The 7,089-nt window shown below is 28.9% G+C and overlaps 1 pseudogene; it reads left to right on the top strand.

The window, feature by feature from the left end:
• The first annotated feature begins 5,334 nt into the window (after positions 1-5,334).
• LOC114074227 lies at positions 5,335-6,363 on the top strand (annotated as a pseudogene).
• Positions 6,364-7,089: the final 726 nt, after the last annotated feature.

Below are 7,089 nucleotides of genomic sequence, written 5' to 3'. Positions count from 1 at the left end.
AAAATACGAAAGATACAGAAAAAGTTAAAAACTTTATATATAGAATATGAATTATTACAACTTACTAAAACAAATACTAGCAAGACAAATCCTTTGATAGACATAATTTCTAAAACAGAATATAAATATGTTTGTTATCTTACAAAACAATATGAACAAAGAAAAATATAAGCAACAACTGATAGAAAATATAATTGAAAAACGACAAGAGTTAAAATATAGAAAAGAAAGACTAGAAGAAAATATGTTAGCAGGAGTATGTAATAAATCGATATTAGCACAAAGAAAAATTATATTTATGCTAGAAATACAAATAAATTGCCTTGAATATAAATTACAACATGAATTATAATGAATAAAGAAGAATTTGCAGTAGACGAAAAAACATATGAAAATCAAGACGGACTGGTAATAAAAATAATATTTTCAAATTTAGGAAGACGATATAAAAAAAATAGGAAATAACTTGTATTTAATGCTAGAAAAGGAAACAGCAAAATTAGAAGATAGTTTAACAGCGATGGTAAGAATAACAAAGGAAAATGAAGAAATAGATAAATTAAAAGAAATTGAGAAAATAAAAACACAAGCAAAACAGGAAGTACAACATCTAGAAGAACTAAAAATAAATAAGTGAATTAGAAAAAGAATTAGCCGAGCTAAAATTATTATATGAAAACAAACAAAAATAAAAACAAATAGAAAAAAACTAGAAAAAAATAAAGAACTTGAATTAACTGATGAAATAAATAAGATGAAACAAAAATTACATGAAAATCTTGAAATAGACGAAATAGACGAAATAAATGAATCAGATACAATGAACGACCAAAAATCAGAAACAAGAGATATAAATGAAACATACACAGGACTTTTAGAACAAGTAAATAACCCGAAAGAATTAGAAATAAATACAGGAGATGTAAATCAACCTAGCACATCAAGAGTTAAAACCCCGGAAAATAGTCCTAGGAGTAGTCCCAGAAGGACAGCACCAACTTATTATACAGATAATTATGAACGATCAGATAGAACAAATGCAATATGGAATAGCAGATTAAATAAAAAATGGACGCCTAGACCAATAACTGAACAATATAACTTTTTAGATCTAGATTGTGTTATAGATATAAATAAAGCAATCTTACTATGGGTAGGAAATATATCTAAACAACTAATTGATAACAAAATAACAACAAAAGAAATGCCAGGATATATAGAAAGAACATTTGTTGGAACAACGAAATTATGGATAGGAAATTTACCCCCAGAAAGTCTAGAAACACTTAGGAGTGATAAGAAAATGGATGGATCTCCATCAACCACAAATATAGATATACTAGATAAATATGAATTAGCAATACGAAATGAATTTGGTGGCATGACTACAGAAATAAAAGAACAAAATAGAGAAAAAATAATAAATAGACAACTTATGACAAAATTAGCTATATGTAATATGTGGTATATAGAAGAATATACATGTGCATTTAAAGAATATTATTATAAAGCAAGATATGATACAAACAAAGCAAAAGAAATAAGAAAACGATATTTTACAAAACTACCAGAACCATTTAGTACAAAAATAATTAAAGATTGGAACAATGAAGGATTAACAGATACTTTAGGAGCTAGAATAAAATTTCTACAACAATGGTTTGTACAATTATGTGAAAACTATAAGGAAAAAATAAAAATGGGGAGAGTACTAATTAAAAAATCTAGCATGTTGTAAAGATAAAATAGCACCACAGTTTGGTTGTACAGATAAATATTATAAAAAACAAAGACCTAGACGACACAAAAATTATAGAAAAACCAAAACTAGATATAAATACAAGAAACCAAGACAAAAATATTATGTAAAAAATTATAAAATAAAAAGACCGTATAGATCGAAAAGAAAACTAACAGAATGTACTTTTTACAACTAAAGATAGGACATTTAGCTAGAGACTGTAAGTTACATAAGTATCCAAAAAGGAAACAATTTGCAGAAGTAATTATAGATAATGACGAATACATGCAGATAGATTACATAGACTATGAATTAAGCGAAAATGATAGTATATATGAATTATCGGATATAGAAACTGAATTAGGAAATGAAGAAACGAATATTGATCTAGATAATGATGCAATGAACGAAGAAATCTAATGTCTGAAGATGATATAAAGATAATATCTAAGGAAGACTATCAAAATGAAGAATCATCAGAACAAAAAATTATATTTGATAATACAATCTTAGAACAAATAAAAGGAAAAGAATTAGATATAAGTGTTGAAAAAGTACTTGAAATACTTACCTTAAGAAATTGGTTCAAAAGACAAAAAGATGAATACTATGTAGTTAGCCAGAAAGAACACATCATAGATTGTAAATATACAAAAGGAAAAGCACAAATACCTATACTAAATAAGAGGATAATAAATAAAGAAATACAAGATATAAAAGCTAAAACACCCATAAAATACGTAGTACACTTAGGAGGAACAGAAATATTGATAAAAGCTTGCTTCAGGGAAGGAATAGATACACCCATTGAAAAATATTTAGCAGATGATAGAATTATATACCCTATAGAAAAAAGCGTAATCAGTGCGGTAAAAGGAAATTTAATATACCAAAAATTTAAATTTATAATAAGTGTCAACTACTCAGTAGCATTAACAGATAGAAATATAGATAAATCATTAGTTTTATATTGGAAAATGTCTGGAATAGAACTAGCACCAGGCAGTAAAATATTTACAGCAAGATGTAAAAACTTATATATACTGACAACAAAACATAAAGTAACAGCAAGAAATAAAATCGATAGAATAAAGATAGAAAATCCTTTTGAAAGAATAATTACTATAATAGACAACAATGACTATAGTTAAAAAGAAATTGACATAGAAGAAGATTTAGAAATTGTGAAAGAAAGATTAAGTACTTCAAATGTACCAAATACATTAACTAGAGCTACCTCATCAAGAATGAGCACATCTAAAAGGAACTATGAAATCTCGCAAAAAATTTTAAATACAAAAGAGATAACACCATACCACTATTTTATAGCGGGAATTATGGACCAAAGAAGATATAAAATTTTGATAAATACAGGACAAGAAGAGAATTATATAACGAGAGAATTAGTATTAGAAACAGAAATTATAAAAACAGGACACTTATGCCCTGGATTACCTAGTGAGATAGTAACCACAAACGAAGAAATAACAGAAAAAGAAATAATTATAGGAGGAATACCATTAGTAATACCATTTAAAATCTACCAAGGAAGCCAAAACATTACCCTAGGAATAAAATGGTTAGAAAAAGTTAAACCATATAATATAGAAAATGAACAATTAACAATAACTTACCAAAATAAGAAAATAATTATCAAAAGAACAAAATGAATAATGAAAATATATATACTTGCAAAAATTATTGTAGAAGGATACCACAACAGATATTATACCCCCATGATAGATACAGGAGCAGAAGCAAATATATGTAAATATAATTGTTTACCAGAAGATAAATGGGAAAAATTAAAGACACATATGGTAGTGACAGGATTTAATAATGAAGGTAGTATGATCACATATAAAGCAAAAAATATAAAAATACAAATATGGGATAAAATACTAACAATGGAAGAAATGTATAATTTTGAATTTACAACAAAAAGATATGTTATTAGGAATGCCATTTTTAGAAAGATTTTACCCACATATTATAAAAAAAACACATTGGTGGTTTACCACACCATGCGGAAATAAAATATGAGCAAAAAGAGTATATAACAAGCAACGTAAACCCACAGAATGGATAAAAGGAAGTGAAAAGATAAACCAAGAAATGAAAAATATAAGTAAAAATCAAATAACACAATTAGAAATTATCATATTTACAATAGATAAAGTCAAGATAATTAACAAACAACTAGAATTATTATATAGTGAAAATCCATTCCAAGGATGGGAAAAGCATAAGACGAAAGTAAAAATTGAATTAATAGATGAAAATAGTATAATAACACAAAAACCACTAAAATATAATTTTGATGATTTAGAAGAATTCAAAATGCATATAGATGAACTGTTAAAAAATAATTATATACAAGAGAGCAATAGTAAACATACAAGTCCAGCATTTATAGTTAATAAACATAGTGAACAAAAACGAGGTAAAAGTAGAATGATTATAGATTATCGCAACTTAAATGCTAAAACTAAAACATATAATTACCCAATATCAAATAAGATACTAAAAATAAGACAGATACAAGGATATAACTATTTTAGTAAGTTCGATTGTAAATCAGGATTTTATCACTTGAAATTAGAAGAAGAATCCAAACAGCTAACAGCATTCACAGTACCGCAAGGTTTCTATGAATGGAATGTTTTACCCTTTGGATACAAAAATGCACCAGGAAAATACCAACATTTTATGGATAACTATTTTAACCATTTAGAAAACTGTATTGTTTAAATAGACGACATATTATTATACTCGAAAACACAAGATAAACATATAAAGTTATTAGAAAAATTCATACATATAATTAAACACTCAGGCATAAGTTTAAGTAAAAGGAAAGCAGAAATAATGAAACCCAGATAGAATTCTTGGGAATAAAATAGATAAAAATGGAATAAAAATGCAAACACATATAGTACAGAAGATTGTTAATCTTGATGAAAATATAGATACAAAAAAGAAATTACAATCATTTTTAGGAATAGTAAACCAAGTAAGAGAATATGTACAAAAATTAGCAGAATATCTAAAACCATTACATAAAAAACTTAGGAAAGATGTTGAATATCATTTTGATGATAAAGACAAAGAACATATAAGACGTATCAAGAATTTATGCAAAAAATTACCAAAACTATATTTTCTAGATGAAGATAAACGATTTATATATATTGTAGAAACAGACTCAAGTAACCATAGTTATGGAGGGGTTTGAAATATAGATACGATAACGAACAGATTGAACATCATTGCAGATATTACTCAGGATCATATACAGAAGCACAACTAAAATGGGAAATAAATAGAAAAGAGTTATTTGCACTATATAAATGTTTATTATCATTCGAACCATATATAGTTTACAATGAATTTATTGTTAGAACAGATAACACACATGTTAAATGGTGGATCACTAGAAAATTACAGGATTCTGTCACAACTAAAGAAATACGAAGATTGGTATTAAATATACTGAATTTTACATTTGCAATTGAAGTAGTCAAAACTGACAAAAATATGATTGCAGACTACCTATCAAGACAAAGCTACTCAAAACCGAACAAGATAATCCAATGGAAAATATACTCAAAACCTTAACTACACTTTGCACAAAAGTGGACAGTATAGGCTTGAGAGTACAAAAGCTAGAGACTAATGAAGAGATACTGAAGTCTACAGCTATAAGTCAGCAGCATGACTATAAACATGCGGAGCTACGTCGTTCGGCAGACGGTAAACAGCCAGAGCTAGAAGGAGACGCTGGGAAACTCCTAAAAACCCACAACGTTGTTAATATTGAAGGTACAAGCACAGGAGCTATGGAAAAAACTACTCCAAGAAATACAAATCTAAATAGCGTATTTGCAAAACCATTTATTCCAAAAATCCAAATAATAGATACTCCAACACCACAAACATCCACATATGCAGCCAGCCTACATAAAGAAAAGAAAATATATAACCATATTTCCCAAACTTACATTGAAAATATATACAACATACAAACCTTCCTAAACCTTAAACCTAGATCTACCACGACTACCGAAAAGACCCAAGATTATTTAACCCAAAAACTACAAGGTTACAATAGACTGATTGCACAACCAAAGACAAACCCCAATCTAGTCAAAACTAGTTATAATTATGGATTATTGAGTACATTTTATACATATACAGGAGAAGAGATAAGTGGAATCCCAGAGATCCACAAATCATTTTTAACATATAAAAAGATAACAAAAGGAAATTTATTTTTTATTAAATTCTATATAGCACCAGCTGAGATACTCTACAGTTAGACAAAACCGATGATCCAGGTAGTAAAAATTGGATTAACTCGGAAGATTATAATTTCGGAAGAGATAAGACAACAGCCGGAGATACCAAAAGTTGAGATACCAAGTTTTTATGCAAATAAAAGAATAATTGGGTTATCAACTATCATACAAGAATTAGCTAATAATTATTTAGAAGGAAATGCTACATGGAGACACTTTCTCAAAACCGCTCCCTTGGGACACGACCCCAACCCTTGGTTGGGTGACTATATTATCGACAATCGTAGACACTTTGATCAAAAGTATTGTCGTTTGTCACTGTAAGCATCAAAATGGATCCGCTATCGGGGAGTGGGGTCACTTGAGAAAATGTAGTTACGTAGAGTTTTTTATCTTAATAAATTATAGCTTTACTAACTTTATTTTTAGTTTGTTTACTTTTGAGTTATACTTTTGAGTGAACATGGTTGACGCAAGTGGTGTCAAGTCGGATGAGGCAAACCAAGAAGTCGAGGGTGACTTCAATTTTTATGCATGGGTAACTCAGCTGACGACTGACCACAAAAATCTAAAAGATGGAAAACTAGTGCGAGAGTCGAGTGAGGTACATGCCTCTTAATGATCGAGTAAGGTCTAGGAGAATTGAAGATAAACGTATCGAGGATGCACTATTGATCATTCTCCAAAAGCTTAATGAGCAAGACAACATACTAGAAGCAATGAAGGAAAATGTAGAGGTACTAAGATAGATGAGTTACTCTCACTCAAGGTCCATTTAGTTGATTAAAGACCTCTTAGACCACACATTTCCTCATCTATACCGTGGCAGTAAGGGGGGTTACCTGATGGCATGAGGTCTAACGCCAGATATGAGTCTTGACCGATAGCTCAAATTGAGCCACAACATTAAAGAAGGCGCTTCTTGGGAAGCAAACCAAGGTTTTAAATGTTTAGGATTTTAATTTTATAAATAATGGTGTGTTGATGAGGCAGGTTAAAGTGAAAGAAGTGTAGAATATTGAAGATAGGGGAGCAGAAGTTCCACTCTGC

The sequence above is a fragment of the Solanum pennellii genome, chromosome 10 (genome assembly GCF_001406875.1).
Source record: "Solanum pennellii chromosome 10, SPENNV200".
In the NCBI taxonomy this organism is placed as follows: Eukaryota; Viridiplantae; Streptophyta; class Magnoliopsida; order Solanales; family Solanaceae; genus Solanum; species Solanum pennellii.
The sequence above is the reverse complement of the archived record's forward strand: the minus strand, read 5'-3'. Positions and strand labels throughout refer to the sequence as shown.